At 36.2% G+C, this 15,514-nt stretch overlaps 1 pseudogene; it reads left to right on the forward strand.

Annotated features, from left to right (window-relative positions):
* Positions 1-5,215: 5,215 nt before the first annotated feature.
* Positions 5,216-15,108, forward strand: LOC141550587 (tRNA (uracil-5-)-methyltransferase homolog B pseudogene; annotated as a pseudogene).
* The last annotated feature ends 406 nt before the right edge of the window (positions 15,109-15,514 follow it).

The raw sequence follows: 15,514 nt of genomic DNA on the forward strand, positions 1-15,514 counted from the left end.
TTTCTCTTAGTTCACATTTATCTTGAATATCAGACCTGCTATGAGTAATTCTAGTGGACATTTTACATTTAGAGCCATCTGTGATTTTTGCTTTGCAAAATCTCCAAAGGAGTTTGAAATATCTGGGCAAATTCTTTGAAAAGAAAGAAATTAACTAGATAGAGAATATAATCTAGAGGTAAAATAGACTACCAGACCAAATCTCTCTATATATGTCTCTTTGCCTCTGTGTTCGTCTGTCTGTCTGTCTCTCCCTTCCTTCCTTTTGTCTTTCTATATTGCCTTATATGCCTTCTTTTCCCAACAGAATATTTGAAAATGGTATTAATTCTGATCTCTGTGTTTCAGCCATCATTCAAATGCATTTATTGAATATTATTACAATGTGGCTAGTGCAGACAAGAATCCTTCAGAAGTCAACTTATCGAGAATAAAGTCAATATGCTTTAATTAAGCACTGAATATAGAGATACTCAACACTGGAGCAGGATTTATTTAGCATTAACAATAATATATAAAAATTGGGGAAATATGCATTTTTAGGACTACGCAATTTAGGTTATACTTTGCTTTTTTCCTAAAATAGGCATATACCTAAAAAGTTGTAAATTGGAATGTGTTAATATTGAATCATTTCGAAGAAGTAAAGGAAACTTTCTAATCAGGTTCCAAAGCAGGACCAAATTATAATAATTTATATTTCTACAAGTTTACAAGATGATTTATTCACAATAACACTAAAAAGAAGGGAGCAAAATTATTATTATCCCCATTTTATAGATGATGAAACCAAGGCTCAGAAATATGTCCTAAATCATTTAAGAATACATAGCACTAGTTACATTGGAGGTGATATCATATTCAAGTTAAATTTTCATGATTCAAAATTCAACATTCTTTCTATTATACAGCATCAACTTTTCCAGACAGAGTTCATAAAGTTCTGGACTTAATTTTGAGAACACTTAGCTTCAAATTCCATCCACTGACAATTGTACAACCATGGACAAGCAATTTTTCCTGAACCTCAGTTTCCTCAGCTATAAAATGGCATTAAGAGAGGAAATGAGGTATACTGATGAAAGACTTGTCTTTGGAATCATAAGGGCTTAAATTCAAGAAATTCCTCTGACATATAATTTTTTGTGTGATAACCTCTTAGTGGGCTCTCTAAGAATATGTGTGCAGAATTTTTTCAGAAAACTTGGCAAGAGGGAATTCCTCACCAGAAATCCCCAAAGAAATTACAGGTTCTCTCTAAAAGAAATAACTGTAACACTTGCTGTCCTATGCTTAATACTCAAGATACATTGTAATTTTTGATAAAGCTTAATTTCTGTAATAGTAATTATAATGAATTGTTGAGCTAAAACAGAATGTCTGATTTTGTCCAGATGTAATAGTTCATTTTGCCTAGGTAGCTCTGTAATAACAGAGTACTATATTTATGTACTAATTTAGGTAGATCTATAATCTATAATAGATCTATAATAGAGTACTATATTCTGTGTTTTACAATGCTTTTCACCTTTCTCTTTCATTGTTTTTAGTTTATATGATTTTTAAGAATGAATATTTCTCCAAAGAAATGTGTAAAAGTTGTGTTTCTTATGAATAACCTTTTGATGCCTCTTAATATTGCATCAGCTATGAGTGTGGGGAAGCATCAATCAGGAGCACCACAAAACAAGATTGATGTGACATTAAAACATGAAAAAAGTACATTTGAAAATGAAAGATAATGCCAAGAATTAATAAACTATTTTTACCAAATATAGCCAAACTAATCTTTTTTTTTTAATACCTTTAGAAGTACTTGGCAACTTGATGTGTTGTTATTGATTTCTCCACAATATATTGAAGTTGGAAGAATAGTGAAACTAGTCAAAATAAACAGAAAAATACACTCATTACAACAAAGATTATATACAGACTGGAATGTTAAATACATGAAAATAATGTTTATAAAATAAATTTACCTTTTCTTTCAAGATTATGTCATTGTTAGAAGTGCAGACAAGTTTATGTGTTTTGGACATCTTTATCATGCTTAAATCATCAATCTCCTAAAAATTAAACGAACAAACAAACAAACAAAAAAAGAATTGGGTCTGAAAGTCTTGTAACCACTAAGGGAACGATAAACTCCAATTAATGTAATTATATTCTGAAAAGCACACTTTTTTTCAGAATTATAATCACAGCAATCTTACATAATTCCACTCATCACAAAAGTTTAAAAAATATATATTGTTTAAGAGTTGGAAATAAACGAATTTCAGTATGGAAACTTCATAATGGAAACTAGATTGCTTTAAACTTTATTATAAGCTAAAGGACTATGATTTCCAAACAGAGAAAAATGAGCTGTTCTTGAAAGATATGCTTAATACATAATATCATTTTTTTATGATGAAGAATCAAAAATACATATCAAAATCTTATAAGCACAATTGCTAAACCATACAAAACAAATAACTGAAGACTGGGGAATTGTAATTGCATATTTGGAAAAGATAAAAATTTCATGATCCCTTAATCTTAAATGCATCTGTTCTATAAATCTAGATTCCTTGTGCCAAGTTGTCTAAAAACTATGGCTATCAGTAGGTTTGTCTTTAAGATCTCTCTGAAAGAGTAGAAAGACATAGAGAGGAGCATGGCACTTTTTCTGAGTCATAGAACTGTTTAACAATAGACCTGAGACTTATGGTCCCGACTTATAGATGTGAGGTCTCCAATAAATTACCCTGGTCATTCGTATTGCAAATAGTAGGCTCACAACAAATGTCTACTAATGACATTGCTGTTGTGTCACTGTAGAATCAATATATAGTATGTGTCTCTTTGCCCTAAGATCACTTACCAGATGACTTTAAGGAGAAGCTATAAAAACAGATTAGAATTCTGCAAAGTAGGACATGCTTTGAAATTGTAGGAAGAGACCATTGGTTTGAGAATAAAGGTTTAGCACTCACAATGAGCTATCTTACCCTTAAGCAAAGTCTGACTCATAGCTTCCTATAAAAGTGTTGACATAGAATGAAGTAGGTAGGTAAATTCCTTACATTATTAATTGTTTTCAGTCTTCCATTTCTACATATGCCCAGAGGCCAGAGAAATAGATACATCCTCTAAGTCATAAAAATAAATCTCTGTGCTTTTGTACATGTGATAGTGTCATAATGGTTTAAGAAGAAAAAAAATTGTATCTACTATATAAGCGAATACTATTATTATGGAATAGAATATATATATATATATATATATATATATATATATATATATATATATATATATAATGGAAAATGCTGGGATCACCTATCTTCACTGGGTTTATTTTAATTTTAATACAGTTAGGGACAAACATCTTTCTCAGAATCTCAGCTTTAGGGTCATTCTGGGTTGGGAAAATGGGAAATGGACTATTAGATAACATTGGGAAGAAGAATTCAGAACATTATGTTACAAATTGCATTTTAAAGTCTGGATCTGTGAATGAGAGGTCAGACTCCATGACATAATTGTCTAAATACTTTTTGGTCCTACGTTCTACAATTTATCCATATAAAAGTTAATAGGACTAGTTACCTCACTGTTTTAAATAACAATTTATTCATTTTTAAAATAATCTATATTTCCCAGCTCATTTTTCCATCTCCCAGAGAGCCATATTTTCCAAGAAAGATTTTTAAGAGGAAAAAAAAAGTTAAGCAAGATGAACTAAATATTGAAAAAAGTTTGATGTAAAGAGTGATATTAAATATTCAAAATTTGTGGATGGAAATAAATTCAAAATATTTAAAAGACTAAATAAAGTGCATATAAATATGCAAAATCCCCAGAAAATAGAATCATTTCCACAAAAAAACAAAAAGAAAAAGAAGGTGGGAATAAAATGTATGCAATGTTTTAAGAGATTGTGTATTTGCAAATGATTCTTAAAAATATTAACAAGGAACATCTAATTGGTGTCAGGAGACCTGAGGTCAAATTCAGCCTTAAACACTTAACACTTCCTAGCTGTGTGACCCTGTTCAAGTCACTTAACCCCGATTGCCTCACTACAAAAAAAAAAAAAAAAAAAAAAAGCAAACAAACATGTAATCAGGATAAAATAAAACTTAAAACTTAGAAAATTAAGAGTTTTCTTCAGCGAATTAAAAAATGTTAGGTATAAAAATATCATGTATAATCTGATTGGTTCATAAAACTTGCTTTTTATCTTTAAAAATAAAATTTATTCAGAAAATAATGACAAATTTACTTTGATTTTGTTACAAATTTCATATAACTTAATATACATATTTTTTGCATGACTGATGGGCAAGTGATGAGGATTATAGCCAAGGCAGCAAATGTCAAAGAATAATGTTCATATGCATTGAGGGAGAGAATGATCTTAGTGGGGACTGTCTCTTTTAATGATATCAGAGAACCAGACCAAAAAACATTATATTTACAAATATAAAAATATTTCTTAAAGATTATGAATGCTGATAGTCTAATCTTTCTGGAAAACAATGTGGAAATATGACCCTAATGCTATTAAATTATGCATACCTTCTTACCTTCTGACTCAGCAGTACTGTTGCTACTTGACTTATTTGATCATAGAAAGAGGAAAATAATCCAAATTTCAAAAAAAAAAAAAGCATTATAGCATTCTTTTACTGTGGCAAACACTTGAAAACTTAGGGGATGCCCATTGATTCTGAAATGACTGAACAACATATAGTATGTGAATGTGATGGAATACAATTTTATCTATCACATAAAAATGATGAAGGGAGAGGCAGAGCCAAGGTGGCAGAATGAAAGCAGGGACTTGCCTGAACTCTCTCCCAAACCCATCCAATTATCTTTAAATAATGACTAAATTTTTTTGGAGGATCAGAACACATAAAAGACAAAGTAGAACAATTTTCCAGCCAACTGAAGCTTGGAAGGTTGGCAGGAGCGGTCTGTTACACATAGGTGGATCTGGAGAGCAATCACATGGCAGGCTGAGTCAGTACAGCCCAACCCCAGGAAATGAGGAGCAGGCCATGGAGCCTCTGAATCTGTGGCAGTGATACTGATCTCCAGACTTCTCACCACAGATGCTAAGACTACTCAGCAGAAAAGATTTGGTGCACTAGGGTATCAGGGGAGATCAAGTAAATGAAGATTGAGCTTGAGGAGCCACTGAATCAATAGTGGCAGCAGCAGCATTATGATAGCAGCCAATGGTGCAATGATAGCAACTGTTGAAGCAACAATAATAGCTTCATCTTCTGGAGATTTCAGCCCCACATGTAGAGAGGCCAGAACAAGTGGTGAGAGGGAGATTGCAGGGGCCTCTTCCCTGACACTGTGGCAAGACTCTTGTTTTGCCCATCGCCAAATCTGGGTAGCAGTGCAGACTCAAAGTACAGGTCCCTAGAAGGATTTCTGAAAACAGCTGCACAAAAGTCCTGAAACTCAGAATATTGTACTCTCCACCCTGGAAACAGAGCCCCATTTTAACAAAAAGTTAGCAAATGAGCAAGTTAGGAAATGAGCAAACAAGAGAAAATGATTCTGACCATAGAAAGCTACAATGATGACAAGGAAGATCAAAATACACACTCAGGAGATGAAAATAGAGTCAAAGCTCCTACATCTAAAGCTTCTAAGAAAAATAATAATTGATCTCAGGCCATGGAAGAGATCAGAAGGGATTTTGAAAATCAAGTAAGAGAGGTGAAGAAAAATTAGGAAGAGAAATAACAGTGATGCAAAAAAGAAACACAAAAAGTTAATGAAAAGAATGCCTTAAAAAGAAAAGTCAACCAAATGGGGAAAAGGTACAAAAGCTCACTATAGATAATAATTTCTTAAAAATTAGAATTGAGGAAATGGAAATTAATAACTTTATGAGAAATCAAGATACACAAAAAAAAGAATTAAAACATAGGAAACAATGTGAAATTTATCTCATTGAAAAAAAAAAAAAAAGATATAACCTGGAAAATAGATACAGGAACGATCTAAAATCGTTAGAAAGAATTTAACAAGTATTTGTCCACCTGAAAATCATAATCAAAACATGAGCTTGCACATCATCTTTCAAGTAATTATTAAGGAAAACTGCCCTGATATTCTAGAACCATAGGATAAAATTGAAATCGAAAGAATCCACAAATTATCTCCTGAAAGAGATCACAAGATGAAAACTACCAGGAATATTATAGACAAATTCCAAAATGGAACATCAAGGAGAAAGTATGCAAGCATCCAAAAAGAAGCAAGTATAGGAGTCATTGTCAAGATAACCCTCAATTTAACAGCTTCATCATTAAAGGATTAGAAGGCTTGGAATATGATATTCCAGAGAGCAATGGAGCTGGGATTATACTAAGAATCACCAAGAAAGTAAAATTGAGTATAATCCAGTAATTTTGGTCAACAAAATAAAAAAAAAAAAAAACACAATTTCAAAAGACTCAAGATAAAACATTCTACCCACTTTCAGCTACAGAACTGATAGACTCAGACTATAGATTGAAACATGCTTTCATCTCTTTCTTTTTCTTGTTTTTTTAGGGGTGGAGCTAAATATAATGTGGAAATGTATTTTGCATGATGATACATATTTGTAAAGAGCTCTATTTGTTTATTTTTTATTTTGATATTTTTCAGTGGATGGGTGAGAAACTAAAGGAAGGAAGATTTGAAAGAAGAATTGAAGATTTGAATTCAGGTATTTCTAATTCTATGTCCAGTATTTTATCTACAGCAACTACTAGCTGCCCCATATGGTATGAGATTATGTTTTATTTATTTATTTATATTGTGATCATGGGTTTCATTCTTATTTTTTTTAATTAAAGCTTTTTATTTACATGATATATTTAGGGGAAGTTTTTCAACACTGACTTTTGCAAAACCTTGAGTTTCAAATTTTCCCCTCCTTCCTCTCACCCCCTTGCCTAAATGGCAGGTAATCCAATACATATTAAATATATTAAAATATATGTTAAATTTTATATATGTATACATATTTATACAGGTATCTTGCTGCATATGAAAAATTGGGTCAACAAAGAATAAAAACTGAGATAGAAAACAAAATGAAAGCAAGCAACAGAAAGAATGAAAATGCTATGTTGTGGTCCACATTAAGTTCCCATAGTCCTCTTTCTGGGTGTACATGTCTCTCTTCATCACAAGATTATTGGAACTGATCTGTATCATTTCATTGTTAGAAAGAGCCAAAAACATCAGAATTGATCATTGTATATTCTTCTTGTTGTCATGTAGAATCTCTCCAGGCTTCTTTAAAAACATTTTCCAGGTCGTTTCTTAAAGAATAATAATATTCCATAGCATTCATATACCATAATTTATTCTACCATTCTCCAACTTATTGGCATCCACTCAGTTTCAACTTTCTTGCCACTACAAAAAGGGCTGCCACAAACATTTTTGCATATGTGGGTCCCTTTCCCTCCTTTAAGATCTTTTTGGGATATAAGTCCAATAGAAACAGTCCTGGGTCAAAGGGTTTGAACAGCTTGATAACTTTTTGAGCATTTTTCCAAACTGCTTTCCAGAATGGTTGGATCAGTTCACAATTCCACCAACAATGTATTAGTGTCCCAGTTTTCCCACATCCTCTCCAACATTTATCATCATCTTTTCCTCTCTTCTTAGACAATCTGAGAGATGTGTAGTGGTATCTTAGAGTTTTCTTAACTTGCATTTCTCTGATCAATAGTGATTTAGAGCACCTTTTCATATGACTAGAAATAGTTTTAATTTCTTCATCTGAAAATTGAAAATATTGTTTGACTATCAATTTGAGAATAGCTTGAATTCTTATAAATTTGAGTCAATTCTCTATATATTTTAGAAATGAAACCTTTATCAGAACCCTTAAGTGTAAATTTTTTCCCAATTTATTGTTTCCGTTCTAATCTTATCTACATTAGTTTTGTTTGTATGAAAATATTTCAGCTTAATATAATCAAAATTATCTATTTGGTGTTCAATAATGAGTTCCAGTTCTTCTTTGGTCACAAATTCGTTCCTCCTGGGAAAACATTTTTTTACATTTAAAGTTTCTGATAAAGGCCTCATCTCCAAAATATACAGAGAATTGACTTTAATTTATAAGAAATCAAGACATTCTCCAATTGATAAATGGTCAAAGGATATGAACAGACAATTTTTAGATGAAGAAATTAAAACTATTTCCACTCATATGAAAGTGTTCCAAATCACTATTGATCAGAGAAATGCAAATTAAGATAACTCTGAGATACCACTACACACCTGTCAGATTGACTAAGATGACAGGAACAAATAATGATGAATGTTGGAGGGGCTGTGGGAAAACTGGGACACTGATGCATTGTTGGTGGAGTTGTGAAAGAATCCAACCATTCTGGAGAGCAATCTGGAATTATGCCCAAAAAGTTATCAAAATGTGCATACCCTTTGACCCAGCAGTGCTACTACTGGGCTTATATCCCAAGGAAATACTAAAGAAGGGAAAGGGACCTGTATGTACCAAAATGTTTGTGGCAGCCATTTTTGTAGTGGCTAAAAACTGGAAAATGAATGGATGTCCATTAGTTGGAGAATGGTTGGGTAAATTATGATATAAAAATATTATGGATTATTGTTCTGTAAGAAATGACCAACCGGAGGAATACAGAGAGGCTTGGAGAGACTTACATCAACTGATGCTGAGTGAAATGAGCAGAACTAGGAAATCATTATACACTTCAACAACGATACTGTATGAGGATGTATTCTGATGGAAGTGGATATCTTCAACATAGAGAAGAGTGAATCCAATTCCAATTGATTAATGATGGACAGAATCAGCTACACCCAGAAAAGGAACACTGGGAAATGAGTAAACTGTGAGCATTTTTTTTGCTTTTCTTCCCAGATTATTTTTACCTTCCAAATACAATTCTTCCTTTGCAACAACAACAACAACAAAATTCGGTTTTGCACATATATATTGTACCTAGGATATACTATAAGATATTTAATATGTATGGGAATGCCTGCCATCTAGGGGAGGGGGTGGAGGGAAGGAGGGGAAAAATTCGGAACAGAAGGGAGTACAAGGGATAATGTTGTAAAAAAAAATTACCTATGCATATGTACTATCAAAAAAGTTATAATTATAAAATTAATTTAAAAACCAACAAAAAAAAAATCCTTCCTCCTCCAGAGATCTGAGAGATAAACTAACCTATGTTCTTCTAATTTACTTGAAATTCTTGACCTTTTGGTCTTCCAGATAAACTTTAGTATTATTTTTTTTTCTAGATGTGTAAAATAATTTCTTGGGAATTTGATTGGTATGGCACTAAATAAGTCGATTAATTTAGAGAGTATTGTCATTGTTATTATATTTGCTTTGTCTACCTATGAGCACTTGATATTTTTCCAAATGTTTAGATCTGACTTTGTGTTGAAAATTTTGTGTAGTTGTATTCATATAGTTCCTGGCTTTCCCTTGGCAGGTAGACTCCTAAATATTTTATATTATCAACATTTATTTTAAAATGGAATTTTGCTTTGTATCTCTTGCTTCTGGACTTTGTTGGTAATTAGAAAAATGCTGATGATTTCTGGGAATTTATTTTGTATTCTACAACTTTACTAAATTTGTAGATCGATTCTGGTAATTTTTTAGTTGATTCTCTAGGGTTTTTTAAGTATATCATCATATCATCTGCAAAGAGTGATAATTTGGCTTCTCATTACCTACTCTAATTCCTTTCATCTCTTTTTCTTCTCTTATTGCCAAAATTAACATTTCTAATAAAATATTCAATAGCAATGGTGATAGTGGGCAACCTTTTTTCACCCTTGATCTTATTGGGAAGGTACTACTTTGTCCACATTACATATGATGCTTGCTGATGGTTTTAAATAAAAGCTACTGATCTTTTTAAGGAAAAGTCTATTTGTTCCTATAATCCCTAGTGTTTTTAATAGGAATTGATATTAGATTTTATCAAATGCTTTTTCTGCATTAATTGAGATAATCATCTGATTTTTGTTTGTTTGGTTATTGATATAGTCAATTATGCTAATAGTTTTCCTAATATTGCACCAGCTTACCATTCCTGGTATAAGTCCTACTTGGGTTGTAGTTTATTATCCTGGGATGACTTTTTCTCATTGCTAATATTTTATTTAATATTTTTGCATCAATATTCATCAGGGAAATTTGTCTATAATTTCCTTTTTTTCTGTTTTTACCCTACCTGGTTTAGGTATCAGCACCATATCTGTGTCATAAAGGGAGTTTTGCCAGACTCCTTCTTTCCATATTTTTTCAAATAGTTCATATAGTATTGGAATTAATTGTTCTTTAAAGAATTCACATTTAAATCATCTACTCCTGGAGATTTTTTCTTAGGGAGTTGATTAATAGATTGTTCTATTTCTTTTCCTAAAATGGGACTAAATTATTTCCTCTTCCATTAACCTGGGCAATCTATATTTTTGTAGGTATTCCTCCATTTCACTTAGGTTATCAAATTAACTATCATACCTAACTTTTCTAGTATTCTATTTACCTCCTTAACTTCTTTCTTATTTATTTTGTGGATCAATTATCTGTTTTGAGACAGCAAGGTTGAGATCTCCTACTAGTATAGTTTTGCTGTCTATTTCTTCTTACAACTTTTTTTAATTTCTCCTCTAGGAATTTGAATGCTATACCACCTGGTGCATATATATTCAGTACTGATATTGCTTCATTATCTATAGTTCCTTTTAGCAAGATATACTTTCCTTCCTTATCTCTTTTAATTAGATCTATTTTTGCTTTGATATGAAATCAGGATTGCTACCCCTGCTTTTTTTAGTTTACCTAAAGCATAATAACTTCTGCTCCAGCCTTTTACCTTTACTCTGTATGAATCACTCTGCATTAAATGTGTTTCTGGTAAATAACATATTGTAGGATTCCAGCTTTTAATCCAGTCTTCTATCTGCTTCTGTTCTATGGGAGAGTTTATCCCATTCACATGTACAGTTAAATTGACTAATTTTGTATTTTCTGCCATCTTACTTACCCCAAATTATGCTTTTATCTTTCCCTTCCCCTTTTCCTCCTCCCCAGTATTTTTCTTCTGACAATCATCTCTCTCAGACAGTCTTCCTATTTTAGATCTCCTAGCACTTTCCTACACTTTTCCTCTACTACTTCTGTTATCCCTTCTATTAGCATCCCCTTTCCTTTACCCTTTCCTCTTCCACTTCACTATAAGGTAAGAGGTTTCTCTGTGAAACCAAATATGTCTGATATTGTCTCTTTGAGCCAAATCTGATGAGAGTAAGATTCACATAATGCTCACTCCTCTCTCTTCTTTCCCTCAATTATAATATGTCTCCTTTGCCTCTTCATGAGATGTAAGTTCCCTCATTTTATATCCATTTTCCTCTTTTTCCAGTACAATCCCCTTTCTACCTCTTGTTACTTTTTCATATTGTCATAATTAAATCAAATTATAGGCACTCTTTTTAAGTATATCCCTAACAGAAACATAGTTCTTGAATTCTTTCCTTTTTACCTTTTTTATGCTTCTCTTGAGTTCTGTATTTGGAGATCAATCTTTTGTTCAGCTCAGGTCTTTTCATCAGAAATAAATGCAATTTACCTAAATCATTGAATGTCCATCTTCTTTGCTGAATGATAATGCTCATTTTAGCTGGAAAGCTTGTTCTTGGCTGTTATCCAAGTTCCTTTGCCTTTTGGAATATCTAATTCCAGACCCTTAGATCTTTTAAGGTGGAAGCTGTAAGGTCCTGGGTAATCCTCTTGTGACTCCTCAGTATTTTAATTTTTTCTTTTTGGATTCTTGGAATATTTTTTCCTTGTCCAATAGTTCTGAGATTTAGCCATGATGTTCCCTGGGGTTTTTAATTTGGGGCCCCTTTCAGGAGGTGATCAGTCAATTCTTTTGATGCCTATTTTGCCTTCTGATTCTACGACATCAGGGCAGTTTTCTTTTATGATTTCCTGAAGGAGAATGTCTAGGCTCTTTTTTGCATCATGGCTTTCAGGAAGTCCAGTAATCTTAAGATTGTCTCTCCTAGGTCTATTTTTCCTAGAAGATATTTCATGTTTGCTTCAATTTTTTTTTCACTTTTTTGGTTCTGTTTGACTGATTGTTGAAATGTTATTGTCTTTCATTTCCATTTGTTCCATTCTAATTTTTAGTGTATTATTTTCTTCAGTTTTCTTTTTTAACTCATTTTGCATTTGGAAAATTGAATTGTTTTGTTCATTGCATTTTTTTCCATTTCACAAATTCTGTTTTTCAACAAATTGGTATCTTTTCCTATCTATTTTGCAAGAAATTATATGCTTTTTCCATTTCATCAAATCTATTGTGTGGGGAGGTAAATGATTTTCCCATTTCATCAAATCTATTTTAATCTATTTAAATCAGATAATTTCTGTTTTTCCTTTTCCATATCCTCTTGTAAAGATCTTATTTTCTTTCCCCATTTTTCTTCTAAGATTCCTTTTGATGTTGAGATATGCTCTTAGGACATAGGAGTGTCAGCTGCTTGGAAAACTAAAGCAATTACTTACTTCAGTTTTCCCTGGGGTTTTCCCTGGGGTCAATGTTTCTAATAGACTTCCTTAGGGCCAGATGCTGAGTTCTTCCAGGGCTCAGTGCCCCAGAATAAGCTTTGTATTGTATTGGCTTTTGGGTATCTTGTGGAAAATCTAATAAGTCACACACCTGCAAACAAGGCAGAGTAGCCTAAGAGACTCAGAAGGTTCTGGTCTGTGAATGCAGCAACACTTTGGCTCCCTACCCCAGCTCCTTGTCCTAGGCTACTTGTACTCGGGGGTGGGATGCCTGATTGAAACAAACTTGTTTTCACTGTTTAACAAAACTTGGTGGGAAAATTGGAAATTAGTATGGCAGAAACTAGGCATTGACCCACACTTAACACCATACACCAAGATAAGGTTCATGACCTAGGCATAAAGAATGAGATTATAAATAAATTAGAAGAACATAGGATAGTTACCTCTCAGACCTGTGGAAGAAGAAGGAATTTATGATCAAAGAAGAACTAGAGATCATTATTGATCATAAAATAGAAAATTTTGATTATATCAAATTGAAAAGTTTTTGTACAAATAAAACTAATGCAGTCAAGATTAGAAGGGAAGCAATAAACTGGGAAAACATTTTTAAAGTCAAAGGTTCTGTCAAAGTACTCATTTCCTAAATATATAGAGAATTGATTCTAATTTATAAGAAATCAAGCCATTCTACAATTGATAAAGGTTCAAAGGATATGAACAGACAATTCTCAGATGAAATTGAAACTATTTCTAGCCCTATGAAAAGATACTCCAAGTCATTGGATTCAGAGAAATTCAATCAGAGAAATGCAAAATTCTGAGATACCACTACACATGTGTCAAATTGGCTAGAATGACAGGGAAAGATAATGCAGAATGTTGGAGGGGATGTGGGAAAACTGGGACTTTGATACATTGTTGGTAGAATTGTGAATACATCCAGCCATTCTGGAGAGTGATTTGGAAATATGCTCAAAAAGTTATCAAATTGTGCATACCCGGGGGCCGTCCCCTGCTGGCAGCGCGTCTGGGTCAAGAGGCGCCTGGGCTCCTGCTTGCCTCGGGCTGCACTGCTGTCCCGCAGCCGGCCGCCTCCCTGGAGCTCCCTACGGGCTTGGCTGGGCTCCGCGTGCCCGGAGGAGGCGCCGGCGCCCGTGGCTGCGGCTGCAGCAGAGGAGTGGGCTCCGTAGCCGGCCTCGTGGCCCGAGCGGCTGGCGGACTTGATGACGCCGTTGTGGCGGCTGGACTACGAGCAGCAGCTCCATGTAAAGGCGGAGGCGCTGCGCGGCCTCCTGGAGAAGGTCGAGGGTCGCCTGTGCGCGCTCGGGAGCCCAGACGCTGAGGGCGGCGTCCTGCGCTCGCGCCTGCAGCCCTTCCGGCCGTCCCCAGTCATCGACGGCTACCGAAACAAGAGCAACTTCGCCATCCGCCAGGGCCCGGCCGGCCAGCCCCGGACCGTGGGCTACGTGCTGGGCTCCCGGTGCGAGCTGCGGCCTGTGTGCGTGCAGGCGGGGCACCTGAAGCACATCCCCGAAGGGCACCAGCGCGTGGCCCGCTGTTACGAGGCCTTTCTCCAGCAGAGCCCACTGGACCCCTATGTGGACGGGCAAGGCGGCGGGCACTGGCACGAGCTCACGGTCAGGAGCTCCCGCCTGGGCCACACGATGGCCATCGTCTCCTGCCACCCGCAACAGCTGAGTCCCGACGAGCTCCGGGCACACCAGGAGCAGCTCCGTGAGTTTTTCACCAAGGGCCCTGGGGAGGTCTGTGACTTGACCTCCCTTTACTTCCTGCAGCACCGCCCGTGCAATCAGGGGCAAGCCGGCTACCAGCTCCTGGCTGGAGAGCCTCATATTTTTGAAGAACTTCCGGGCCTAAAAATCCGCATCTCTCCAGGGGCCTTCTTCCAAATTAACTCCGATGCCGTGGAGGTTCTCTACCGAGTGGTGGGAGAACTGAGCGGGCTGGGCCCTGACGCGCTGCTTCTTGACCTTAGCCAAGGCACGGGGGCCACCAGCCTGTCCCTGGCCCAGCACACATCTCAGGTCCTGAGCACCGGGCTGGTGGGGCAGGCGGTGGAGGACGCCCGATGGACTGCAGCCTTCAATGGAATCACCAACTGGGAGTTCCACGCCGACCATGTGGACAACGTGGTGCCGCAGCTTATCAAGTCCCAGGAGACGGGTCAGTCCCTGGTGGCTATGGTGGACCCCTCTCGGACTGGATTAAACAACCAGGTGGTCCGCGCCCTCCGGAACTGCCGGGCCATCCGGACGCTGGTTTTTGTTTCCTGCTACCCCAGTGGGAAGGCCAAGAGAAACTTCGTGGAGTTGTGCTGTCCCCCAGACCCTGACAAGGATCTCCTGGGCGAGCCTTTTGGCCTGAGACAAGCCGTGCCTGTGGACATGTTCCCCCACACCCTACACTACGAGTTGGTGCTGCTCTTCACTAGGTGACCATCCGTGCTGGCATCCTATGAGCCCCCCAGGGAGGCCTGTGGGTTACATTTGTGCCTGACCAGCTTCTACCCCCACCAAAGCCGAATTTTCTGGCCGAATTTCCAGGTTGTCCCAAATTGCCTAGATCAACTCATATCAAAAGTCTTTGATATTTGATGGTTGAATGAGATAAGGATTTTAGATGGGGAGAAAGACTGCAGTGGTGGATTCTGGGAACCAGAGTGTAGTGGGAGCAAGAGTTTGGGGGTCCTGGCTCCCAGGTCAAGCGGAGGCAGGGGAGGAGCCACCGTGGAAGCTGTAGAGCTGTGCAGGACCCTGCCTAAGCCGAGTTGCTGGAGCTGCCTTCACTGAAGCTTCCATTCCCCTACTTCTTGACTATAGAAAAATAACCTGGCCTTACTAGGTGGTTTTCTTGTTCAGTTGTTTCCAACTCTACCCCATTTGG

This window comes from Sminthopsis crassicaudata, chromosome 1, assembly GCF_048593235.1.
Source record: "Sminthopsis crassicaudata isolate SCR6 chromosome 1, ASM4859323v1, whole genome shotgun sequence".
NCBI classification, from domain to species: domain Eukaryota; kingdom Metazoa; phylum Chordata; class Mammalia; order Dasyuromorphia; family Dasyuridae; genus Sminthopsis; species Sminthopsis crassicaudata.